Source organism: Panthera tigris, chromosome B3 (assembly GCF_018350195.1).
Source record: "Panthera tigris isolate Pti1 chromosome B3, P.tigris_Pti1_mat1.1, whole genome shotgun sequence".
In the NCBI taxonomy this organism is placed as follows: domain Eukaryota; kingdom Metazoa; phylum Chordata; class Mammalia; order Carnivora; family Felidae; genus Panthera; species Panthera tigris.
Genome location: NC_056665.1, coordinates 73,767,248 through 73,780,274, shown reverse-complemented (window position 1 = coordinate 73,780,274; position 13,027 = coordinate 73,767,248).

Below are 13,027 nucleotides of genomic sequence, written 5' to 3'. Positions count from 1 at the left end.
CCCAAAGTGGCCTAGACTGAAGTCATAGGCATGTCACATCTCATGATGGGACAAAGGTTTCCTAATGGCATGGCCAGACTAATGATGGCATCTGCATTTAGTTCACCATTTCCCTCCAAGGATCCTAAAGCACTACAGACACATATAAGAGCTGAGGGAGTTTCTGTTCTCAAATGATGCAACGCACTTCACCAAGACCCTCAGAAGCGGATTTCCTTTCAATGACAAATCTTAGTCAACTACTATTTACCAAGGGCTTTGCTAAGTATCTAGCTCCAAGCAAGGAGCTATAGAATACCTATTTAAAAAAAGTAATTACAGGTAACTTGGTTCCTGCCATTAAGTTGTTTTAATAGTAATTACTGAATTGCTTATCCTTCCTCCTCTTTAGGCCATGCAGCCTTTGCCCCGAACCTTGACTATGGGCTTTTGGGATCAGTAAAGGAGTCTATACGCCTGATTCCCATACCCTCCTTGCACATGGTAGGTGCTCAGTAAAGTTATAATTGTTCTAGCTCTAGGTAAGAAAACTGAAGACTTCAACCTACATCATATTATTCCCCAGAGTTCTTGCCACTATGTCACACCAGAACTGGGTGAAAGTATGTGAAGATCGTCCCCACCCCTGGATGTGACTCAACAATGCTATCAAGGCTTCTGCTCCACCAAAAAAAATTCCTCTTAGACACAGGTTATGCTTGTTCCAACATAAACTCCCTTGAAGAGTTCTGCCTCCACCACAGTATCCGCTTTCCACATGATTCTGATTCTACAGACAACTAAAGGGCAGGCCCCCCCGCTGCTACCATGCCCCCCACTGCTACCATGCAGGTCTGGACTGAGGCTCTGCAATCTCCCCAACATGTCTAATGGATCTGCCCAGCTGACCTTACATAGGATCCTACACAAATGGTCTGCTCCAGAGCACACCCAATATCATAATGACTATTTGAATATGTCCAACTCCCTTCCAAACTGAATTCTTCCATAAGCCAGAGTTTGTGTCTTATGCCAGCACCTAGCACAGTGCCTACTAGAAAAAGCAGAGGTCAGAGAAAGTCAGTGTGTGCATAGCAAATGCTACCTGTTATAGGTACCACGCTGCCCAAACTGCCCATGCCCGGAGTCACGTAGAGCCTTCTGCACAGAGATATGCTTCTCTTACCTATGTTCAGGCATTATGTCACCTGAGAAGGATACAATGAGAAATCAAACTAGTTAGCAAAGGTCAGCTGGTTTCATTTATTTACTGTCTCCTAACAGAAATAAAGCCTTCTGGGAATGGGAGTAGGAAAATATAAAATACTATTGAGAAAGGCAGGTAAAGGTCCAGGGCACAGGGTGTCACGGTGAAGAGGGATCTGGCAGCCATCCTGGTCAGCACAGGATACAGCAGTCCCTGACAGAGACTCAGGAAGGAGAGTGGGTTAAGTGCTGCCAAGTCTATCCATCCAGGGCAATCTCTGCACAGAATTCAGCAACAGGAGAGCCAAGGATTCCCACACACTTGCATTTTTTTGCTGACGCCAGACTCTCGACCTTGGACCTTCCAGTTTCACCTCCTCCTCCCTTCTTCCCTCTGCAGATTACAGAAACATCCCAAAGGCCAACCAGCCATTTTCCTCTCAGCAGCTCCCAGTTAGGAGGAAACAGAGCTGGCCAATAGGATCCTGGCTCAAATCAGCCTCGTCCACTCACAAGTCTTGGCCAACCAGAGCCTGAGGGCACAGTAGGAAATAAGGGGGGAGGGAGTGGAGGAGCTCAAAATACATTTCTCACTGCTTACAGCCAGAGCTTGATCCAGGATCAACCGGTTTTCCATCAGCTTGGTAAGACATTTTGATAAGCAGGTCAGTTAAGTTTCTCCAACAGAATACGTCCTCCTATCCTGCACCTCTGTAGAGTCCCTGCCCCGATTATCTCTCTACAAATGAAGAAGGACAAAGAAGAAGGGGGGAGCAGCATGCTTTTTCGTTTAATAAAGAATGAACAAAGACTGCATTGTGGGGTGTTAAAAAGGAAACTGGGCCGAAAGTCTAAAAGTCTACATCCAGGGCCTGGCTCTGCTAATCAGAAGTTCTGTGACTTTGGGCTGTCCATCTCACTTCCCGGAGCCCATTTCCTCATGAAAATGAGCTGTATGATAGCCACATGCACTAAGTACCTTCCACATGCAAGGTACTACAAGGAGGGCTTTATATTTGTTTCTATTCCTCATAAAAATCCTACGAAGTAGCTCTTTTCTTTATTTTGCAAACAAAGTAACTGAGGAAGTGGTTGAATTTCAAGGTCAGTTTTTTTCAGATCCCAAAACCCACTAAAAACATATGCCATTATTAAACAACCTCCAAACTCCCTTTCAGCATTAGAGCCCTGAAATTTCTTAGATGATCCCTTCCGTCACTGTCAGGTTCTTTCCTTCATCAGTTGACAGCGTCAAGATCTGGAAGCTAAACTGCCCAACTGGCACTTTCTGTAGCCACGGAGGCAAACACTCCAAATTATCCAAGGATCCTAGACCCTCAGGGCTGGAAGAGACCTCTTAGCCTTCCACATATTTGCCCTTCCATTACTCACACAGGAGAAGAATCAAGGAAGGTCTTAAGGAATAGAAAGAACGCTTCTTACATTTGCCCATCTCCTTTATTTTTCCTCTAAGAACTATTAAGGCAACTGAACTTATATGCAGCAACGTTTATTTCTTCCCATTTAATTTTAGTATTGTTTGTTTTTCTTCGTTGTTTATTCCTGTTTGTGATCCAAAAGTCAGTAAGGCTTGAAGCTGCCTGTGCTCCTTCTCATTAGGGCAGGCCCTTTCACTCTAGGCACTAGACAACACTGCCTTATAATCAAGAGGCCTCCTGATGAACTGATAATGATCCCACCCTTTAGTGCTTCCACTCAAGATACCTGGACTCACACATTCTAAAAAGATTACAAACAGGAAGAATAATAATAGCTATAAAACAAAGAAAGTGTTAAAACAGAGCATAAACAATGTGTTAAAACAAAGTGTTATGTAATTCTTTGACTTGCTTCTTCTTGTGCCAATAGGTAATTGAAAGAAGCATTCTGGCTGTGAGCAGGGTTATGCCTAAACCATCCCAGGCATATTAACAACTGCAAAAGGGAGATGCAGACAGGCATGAGGACATTCCAGAAGAGACACAGATTTAGACAATTAGATTCTTAAAAAAAAAAGTCTATGTGTCTCAGAGAACAGGCCCAGTACAGAGGTCAGAAATAATAGGCGAAAAGTTACCCTAGAGTTTAATCAAAAGAGATCTGTCAATATTTGGCTTGTTCTGCAAGAGACCATCCAGAAGAAGCAATTAACATAAAGCAAATTCAGGGGAAGAGCTGCAGTGTGTCCGGTACTGGCAAGGGAAATACCACTCTCATACACTGCTGGTAGAAGCAGAAACTCGTTTAGCCTTTCTGGAGGGCAACTTCAGTCTCCATTAACATTTAAAACTTCTAGCCAGCATTTCTACTTCTAGGCAGCTATGAGAAAAATAACTTCATATTCTTCACAATAGCAGTGTTTATGATAATTCCCATCATTAGCAAAATGGCTACATAAACTATAGACATTATATAGCAGTTAAAAAAGGGAGAAAGATGTTCAAAGACCTGGAAAGATTTTCAAGATATATTGAATAAAAAAGCACCTTACAAAACCCTATGTATAATGTACTCCCATTTATGAAAAAATAACTACAAAACTCAAAACAACATACATTTTTTGTACATACATAAATGCATGGAAAAAGGCCCAGATACACATGAATGTGGTAACAGAGGTTACAAGAATTGGGAGAGTGAGGATCAAGGGAGTTCCCCTCATCTGTACTTCCTGAATTTTTTGTTTTAGAAATGTATTTATGTGTAGTGAATGACCAAAAAAAAAAAAAAAAAAAAAGAAAAGAAAAAGCACCTAAAAACAAAATACAAATACCACCTTTATATTTGAAACAAAAGATATTCAAGATATGTTTTAGTGAAAAAAGCAAGTTACCAAATACCAGGCAGAGTATAATCTCATGACGGGGTGGGGGTAGGGTGGAAGTGAAAGAACACCAGAGGTAAAGGCCTCAGTTCAAATCTTCATTCTGCCACTTAATAGTCTCTTGATCATGGGCTCACTACTTAATCTTTCCAAAGCCTTGGTTTAAGAAATAGCTAGCTCATGGGGTGCTATAAGGTTTAAGTGAGAATGTTTAAAGTACTTTCTAAAAGCCTGGCACAGACAAGCACTCCATAAACGGTAGCCATTATTTGTATTAATAATAATAAATTCAGTATCAAAAATTGGATCCCTGAGATCATTTCAAAGAGAATCTTTATGACATTTGATTATGATTTAGCCTTAACATTAATCATTATTATTTTTTAAATTACTAATTCTCTGAGTTTCAGTCATTAAATTTTAGAGCTGGAAAGGATCCCAAGAGTTCATCTGACTTGGTGGTTCCCATATAAGGCTGCACAGCAGAATTAGCTAGAAAGCTATTAGCGAGTAGGGGGCAGGGGAGGGGAAATAAATGAGGACACACATTCCAAGGCTCCTCCTCAGATGAGATTAGAATTTCTGGGAGGTGGGACTGAATGAGTTCTATTTTTTACAAACCTTCCATATCTATACATATACATATACATGCACAGAATACCTCTGGGGAGGGAAATGAGGGAGAAAGGTGGGAGAAAATTGCACTATGTTCCCTTATGTAGGGTCTGAATTTTTTACCTAATCAAAAATAAATCACTGTTAAAAATTAAATAATAATAAGCTTCCCTAGGTGAATCAAATGCAGTCAACCCACAAACCAGAATGGAGGTCTTTATTCTTTGCCCCAGAAATTCCACTTCAGAAAGTTGTAAGATTTACATATAAAGATGTGGATGTCCATCATAGAAGGAAAAAACAATAACAAACCTGGAAACACCCTAAATGTACAACAATAAGAAATGGTTTTACAAATTATGGCATATCCATGATAGAATATTACATGTTCGTGAAGTATATTTTCACCTGTTTTTTTAATAGCGTAGGAGAATATGACACAACATTAAGAGGACAAAATAGGATGTAAATGTGTACAAATGGCCTAATCATAATTTGGGGAGTGGGAAGATGATGGGAGACGTCTACAAAAAAGTAAAAGGAAACACAGTACACAGAAAAACAAGCCTATTGCCCTCCTCCCCCGCATCCCTGTGCCCCCTCAAAAAAACCAAGCCTGTGCCCTGTTCTCCACACTCCACTGCCTCTCCTCAGGCCGGCCCCTCTTTAGGAACTGGCTTCAAATCCCATTGAGGAGCATAAGCACTTTTACCCTGTCAAGTCACTTACCTTACTTGTCACATAATTATCTTACTCACCATCACAATTATTGTAACTTTAAAAAATAAGAGGTCCCTTCAGAGGAAAATATTTGCCACAATTAGGAATGTCACACACTCTAAAGCAACTCTTAAACCTCCATACATGGCTGTATGTTAACACATAAGGCTTCAGGGTAGTGCTATGTGTACTCCACCTACAGACCTGGTTTCTCAAGGAGCTATCATCTCTGTGGACAGATAAGACACAGATATAAGAAGGAATAAGTAACCACATAAGAGGACACAAAAGCAGCACAGGTACCAGGTGCTATAGGAGCACACACATATTTACACATATACACAGAGTGAGTTACTGCACTTTACTGTAATACATCTTTTTTCCCTGAACCAAAATATAAATTCCTTAGATGTAATAGCTTTATCTAAACCTAATGCCTAGTGTGTCTGGCAGACAGTAGGTGCTTAATAAATGTCTTTTAAATTAATGATACTCTATGCCCTGCACAGCTCGTATGCAAATATTTTTGAATGAATCAATTACTGCAGTATACTGGTGAGGAATGCCATCTAACTGAACCACGGTTAGGGGTGTAGACAACACAGCACTTGCTCCTGACATATTTCAGACTCAAAATGGTTGGGAAATATTCTTCTAACCTGCTGGACTCCTCCCAGACTTCAGTTCTTGGTAGGGGGCTAAACAGGGGGTGAGTTTAGATCTGTACTGAATATAGTTTTCTTTACTCTTCAGAGGTCAAAAGCAATGACAAGCAAGCTGTCCCTATTTTTTTTCAGGTTGGGCCACAGTAGTGACCTTAATGAAATCCCTGGTGCCAGACACACCCTTGTCAATCCACACCAACCTTCCTTTTCTGCCCTCTATGTAACTCTAGCCATTCTCCTCTCTACCCCTTGGTCAAGGACAGAAGCCATGCTAGCCATAAGGCACTCATCTTTCTGAAGTACTCGCTAAGAATTACTGCTCTAAACCTCCCAGCGAAGCAATTTCTGATTTGAAGAGAAGGCTCACCCCTAAAAAGCTAAACAGACCACAGAGAGCAAACTCAAAGTTCACCTGGAATGCAATAAGGAAAGGGAACTGAGAATGAATCCCGAATTTTCCCATCCTGGATTTTCTTGTTTCTCCAGAACAGATACACACTTAGGGATTAACATCTATGTATCTAGAAAAAACCTTCGAAGTTCATCATCTCCTCTGGCTTTGGGCAAACTTTAACCATTCTAGACAGATCACTTATCTCCCAAAGAGTTTCTTCTGCAGAGTATGCCACTGCGTTGCAAGGAGGAAGTTCTCTTTTGTTTCTTTAAAAAAAAAAAAATTTTTTTTTTAATGTTTATTTATTCTTGAGAGACAGACAGAGACAGAGTGTGAGTGGGGGAGGGTCAGAGAGAGAGGGAGACACAGAATCTGAAGCAGGCTCCAGGCTCTGAGCTGTCAGCACAGAGCCTGACGTGGGGCTCGAACTCCCAAACTGTGAGATCGTGACCTGAGCTGACGTCGGACACTTAACTGACTGAGCCACCCAGGTGCCCCTGGAAGTTCTCCTTCGTTTGTAATCTAAAGTATTCCTATTAAAATTGAGATTTATTTCTCTGGAAGACATTCAAGGCAGCAAATCAGCATCCTTTGTATCATTATTTCTCAGGTTATTTATGCACGCTAATGTTTGAGACCCTCAGTTCTACCTTCTAACCTTCAGAGACTTCAAGACACTTTCATTTCCCCCATGTTAATTATTCTAATTATTTTCCTTTTTAATAGGTTCCACTCTCCATGATTTCTTTTCTCTGTCTCTTCCTATCTCTCTCAGGTTTCTTTGCACTCATAGATTCTTTCCTCATCTACCCTTTACCCCTTTCCCCCTACCTCCCACCCACAAATCTCTTATCCTAGATGGGTACAAGTCTTGCTTTACCACCCCCTGCTTTTCTGACCTGGCATTCTTCCCTGTAGGAATGTTAATTAGCATGTGGGATTTAATTAATTCAGTAGCTAATTAAAAATGGGAGAGGAAGAGTGGGAGAGGAGGAGGGTGGGAGAGACAGAGCCCGCCTCAGTACAGAAGGCACCGGAGATGGTTCTGGGTTGGCTGGCACCATGCCACCGCCCTCCAGCCCCCCCTCCCCCCCCCATAGCACGCACAGCGATGGGGGAGGGGCAAGAGTGAGGGGCACAGACTGGCAGAGCCTCTAGACAGACTCATTCAGTCCTGCCGCTGCTTTGTGATGGGGAGAGACAGAAAGAGGGAGAAAACAAGAAAAGAGGGGAGAAACACGGTCAGACCCGTACTCGGGAAGAGCAAAAGAAGAGGGCATCGGATCCAATGACTCCTCTCCTCTTCAACAATGGATGAAGCAAAGAGGAGAGATTGTTCAGAGCCAGCATTTTGGGGTTCCCTGGCCCCTAAGGACCACTGAGGACAAGATGGGAAAAGAGAGCCACTAATTCTCTGGAGAACAAGGGACAGCTTACTCTGACAACCAGGGACCCACTCTGCAGCCCTTCTTCCCATACCAGGCTGTTTCCTCAGCATGTACAGGCAATGAGGAAGATAGATGAAAATGAAAGATGGTGGTGAGGGGGAGGGGGAAGGGTGGAGGTAGTAGGCACAGATGGATGACGGGGAGTAAGTGAACAAGAAGGAGATTTAAAGGAAGAGGAATGAAGAGTGTACATGAGGAGGGAAGGGAGAAGTGGGAGAAGTGGGAGAAGGTAAAGGAGAAGAAATAAATATTGGAGGAGGAAGTGAGGGGCAGAGCCATGCTTTGTTTGTCACGATGGATCAAGAGGGATGGAGTATCTGAGCAGAGGACTTCCACATACTGATTCCGTCCAGCCTAGGCCAGGCAGACAGGGAATGGCATCAAGGCAGGGAGGGGCAGGAGCAGATCCTTCTGAGGATCAACTAAGATGCCGGAGACAGGGAACTCATCCTGCAGGACCTTCCTAAATACTGGATATTGCTGCCAAACCAGGAATTTATCAAAAGCAATGGAGAAAAGCTTCCAAATGAACAGAAAAGGAGGCTAGGATGACAGGAGGCTGCAGAACCCGATTCCAGGAGCTCCAGCGGGGAGATGGGTGAGGAATGGGATTTTTAGCACCACCCAGCTGGCTCTCTAAGGGTGTCATCTGATACTGAGGGAAATACATCCATTAGGGGGTTGATTTGAGGATTTGAGGGATGATAAAGACAGAAAAGGCTGGGCTTCAGAAAGCACCCCGTTGGTGGGAGGCATCTAGGAAACTTTGGAGCTTAAAGCCTTGGAGGGAATAAAGGAGGGCAAGAAGGAAGTCTGCCATCAGTGATAGATTACATAAGGCTTGACTGAAAGAAACAGAAGGAGGGTGTGAAGTCAGATGAAGCTTTTCTGGTGTTAACTGCCATAGAGCTGAATGCAATGGCAGACAGGGGTCATTGTAGCTAAGAGACAGGGTTTTCCTGGCTAGGAATTCTGATTTGATCTCTTTACCACCTAGGGCTTCCTGCAAGAGCTAGCAGTGAGTGAATCACAATTGGGAGAGAGGAAGTAGAAACTCAGGGGCTCTTTATTCTTCAGAGTTCACCCGTGGGGCTAAACCCAAGGCTGGCAGATGAGACAAAGCAGTTCTCAGAGTAAGTTGCTACAGGCTGAGTCAGAATGGAAACACATGAATGCTTTCTGAGCCTACTTTCTAGTCTAGGTTTTAATTAACAATAAAAATTATAAGGACATTTATTAATATAGCCACAATGACGGTTTTACACTAGATTTAGGATCACAGGCACTAGTATGAGGAAGCAGGTGGTCCACAGAGCTTTTTGTAATTGTAGTGGTCCTGGAACTGAAGAGTTAGTTGCAAACGAGCAGCAAGGAAAGAGCAGAGATCAGAGTTTCCAGCATCCACCAGTAAGAGCTGGAGCTATCTAGCTCCAAGATATTTTTGAGAGGGAGAAATCTTAGGGGAATGGGGCATATTAGTTAGCATTAAGGTCAAATTAAATCTGGAAAGGCAAATAGAAGCCAGGGCTTTGGAAATCCCCTACCTTGGCACTGTTGAGGCCCCTCCGCTAGGCTGGACTATGAAATGCACAAGGAGAGTGCTGGCCAGCTCCCTCATCCAGCCCACATACCCCAGCTCTCCCACTGCTGATGTTCTCCCTCAGCAGGGCAACCAAGGCTGGCTTAACCTAGACATAAAATCTGACCGGGCTGCTGGCTTCAAGGCTGTCTGTGACTCTGGGGATGAAATTGGAACACTGGTTTCCAAGAGGTAGTCAACAAAGTCAGACCTAGCTGTTGGAGAAGATAATAGGCTCTAATGCCAGCTCTGTCAATGATTTATTTATACAGCTTTGGACAAATCACTTCCCTCTATAAGGCCTGAGTGAAAGAAAACAAAAATCGACCAATTTTAGCTATAGCACCAGGGGAAGAAATAGTTAAAAATTTTTTTGTGTAATGTTTTTATCTATTTTTGAAAGAGGCACAGAGTGTGAGGAGGGGAGGGGCAGTGAGAAAGGGAGGCACAGAATCTGAAGCAGGATCCAGGCTCTGAGCTGCCAGCACAGCGCCAGATGCGGGGCTCGAACTCACAAACTGTAAGATCATGACCTGAGACGCAGTCGGACACTTAACCGACTGAGCCACTCTGGGGCCCCAGAAATAGTTAAAACTTAATTTATAACTCTTTTAGAAGAGTACTAAAGCTGAAAGTTCCTACCATTCAGTACAACAAATATTGAGCCTTGTGCTTTCAAGAGAGGGATCACTGCTATATTAACATGAGTCCATGACTCTAACTAGAATTCTGAAAAAGGGCAGTAGAAAACACAACTGTGGAAACAAAGAGTCCACTGGCCTATCCGCCTGTCAATACACACACCTTAGGAAGGCAGGAGGCAGGCAAAAGAGAGGTTTTCACAGGCACCTACCTGCAAGGCTCAGATAATAAAGTGAAGGGTGTGGTGTTCTAGCTCCCGTTTTCACAGAGGATCTTTCCTGCACTCTGCTGGGCAGGCAACTCTGCCTCTCTCCATAGTCTAGGAGGCAGCCTTGACCCACACATGCTAGGGAAGTGGGAGCTAGTGACTCTGGGGCTGCCACTTATGCTAAGGAAGATCCCCTGCCACCAGGAAATGAAGGAAGAAGGCCACATGTCCGTCCATAATTCCTAGGGCACACACAAGGCAAAGACTCAGCACTATTGTCCAGAGAGTTGCTAGGATGCTAGTAATCCATAAAAATAATTCAATAAGAGGGAAGTTAGCCATCCTAGAAATTGGATAACCTTACAATCAACAACATTGCTGAGTTAGCTGAGGGACTGTACTGGTCACACAATGAGCAGTCTCCAGACAAAGTTAAGAAGCAAGGTGGGGCAAGAGCTGGGATAATAGTCTGATCAATTTGGGGTATATTCTGGAAACAATAAACAATAAAGGCAGCTATGGCTGAGTAAGGCGACCATATCAACTTGGCTGAGATAAAGGAGACATGGAATGACAGAAGGAGGAAGAAGGCTACAGGAGCACACTGAGGTCCTACAGCCAGGATGCCCCTCAAGTAGGCATCACAGCTGTCCTGGAAAGGACCTTCTCAGGACTCAAAAGGTCAGTAACAAGGCATCTCCTGAGGGACCAGAGAACAGGTTTTAGAGCATGGTTTTCTTCCAGAGTCTTCAAAAACAGGGTAACAAAACCACAGCTATCCTTAGCAATCGAAACCAGAAGTTTTTGGATGAAGCCCTTATTATCTGAATTCTTGTGACCCCCCCCCCCCATCTCGCATTTTCCCAGCACATGGAATCAAATTCTGTGAATTCAGATAGCTCAGTATTCCCTTGCCAGCTGAGTTCTAATTATCCAAATCCAGGAACTGAATAGATTTGGACAGCAAAGGATACCTTTACTTTGCACCTGCATTCACTTCCCTCACAGAACTTGTCATTCTCCTGACCTAGACCTCGACACTGACCCCTTAGATCCCCTGCTCTCTTCTCACCCACTCATTCATAGCCCCTTTTCATTAGGAGACTCATCTGTAAGATGCCAACAGTAGAAGAGATAAAGAAAAAGAAAGGGAGTAAGGAAGAGTGCAGATTTAATATAGGGGTAGGAGACAGAAACCCTTCAGACAGAGAGAAGGAGAGAGAGAGAGAAATAGAGAAAGCAAGAGAGCTGGAGCAGGGGGAGGGGAAGATGGCACTGCGGAAAAAAGAGCGCCACAAAATTAATTTGAGGAAGGGAACAGTAGAGGAGACGTCGGTGGAATAACAATCAGGCAGTAGAGGGCCGGGGAAAGAGGGAGGGCGCCAGGGGGTGGGAGGAATGGTGTTGGGGAGGAGGGCCTAGCATGCAGAGCAACAGCAGCACCACCTATGGGCATGACGAAGGGTTACAGACAGCAACAAAAGAGGCCCCCACCTGGGCATGGAAGTCTGGGGTGCGGATGGGAAGGGAGAAAGCCATGGCTTCTGCCCTTCAAACCTCTCAGTAACCAACACGCAGGCTAGAAGAATAAATTCTATATGGCTCTCCTGGGAAAAGAAGGGACTTAACAAGGAAAGGGAGGGAGGCCACATAACTCCTGGCTTTTTCCATTCCAAGGGGGTTTTCCCCTCAGAATTCAGGCAGGAGAAAAGGGTATGAAAAGGAAGGAATGCCGGGTACTGTAAAGGACGAGTGTGCCTGCTTCTTTCATTAGCTGGAGAAAGGATTTTATCTCTATTTCCAAGTGATTTCCTTTCCCCACTGGATGTTGGGAGTACAGCTCCCTCCCTGGGGCCATGGATGCCCCTCACTCAGCTGCTTCCTCCCAGCATTGCCTTGAAACTCCCAACCATCATTAGAAACCCCCAGGGAGCCACCAAGCTCAGAAAAGGAAAAGGAAGGGTCCACCCCCACCAGTCAAACAGACCCGGGAGGGGGACAGGGTGGAAAGAATGAAAGGGAGAATGCAAAAGCTCTTCAGAGGGAGGAGAGAGAGAAATGTGATCAGTGGTATTTGTTGTACTTCCAGGGAGGAAGGATCCGTCACATTTTTAATAATAATAAATACATGAAGACAGATTTGCCAGCACTGCTCCAGCTCCTTGGGAAGTGTGGGGGAGGGGAGCCAATGCAGCTGCAGCACAGACCAATATCCCCCTCCCCTCTTCTCCCCTCCCCCCTTAGATAGGCTCAGTATTGCAGCAGCCTCTCCCTCCCCCTCTAACCGCAGTCCTCCCCATCACAGCCCACCCTTTCCCAGGTCCCTTCACACAGCTCTGCTCCTCCCTCCTCCACCACTCTCTCTGTCTCTACTCGCCACCACCCCCCCCAACCCTAGACTCTCTTTTCAGCACTGGTCCTCATTTAACACGGTCTTGCTCCAGCTCTCAGAAACCTTAGTACCCACGGAGTCCTCCCCCAATCCTGAGGCCCTGCTTTCCTACCAGGGCCCTTCAAGCTGACGGCAATCTCCCCCGTACAACACCCCCACAGAACTAATCCAGTACGTTTCAGCATTCCCTGGATCCCACCAAAAAGGGCTGTTTTCCCCCCATTTTTATTTCAATGTGACCTCCTTTCTCACAACCTTAAATATAATGGCCATCAAATGTGCTTGTGTTCAGGGGGTGTCAGGGCCTCGGGACTAGGTGACTACTGCCACCTATTGACCCAAATTTGTTCAGGAC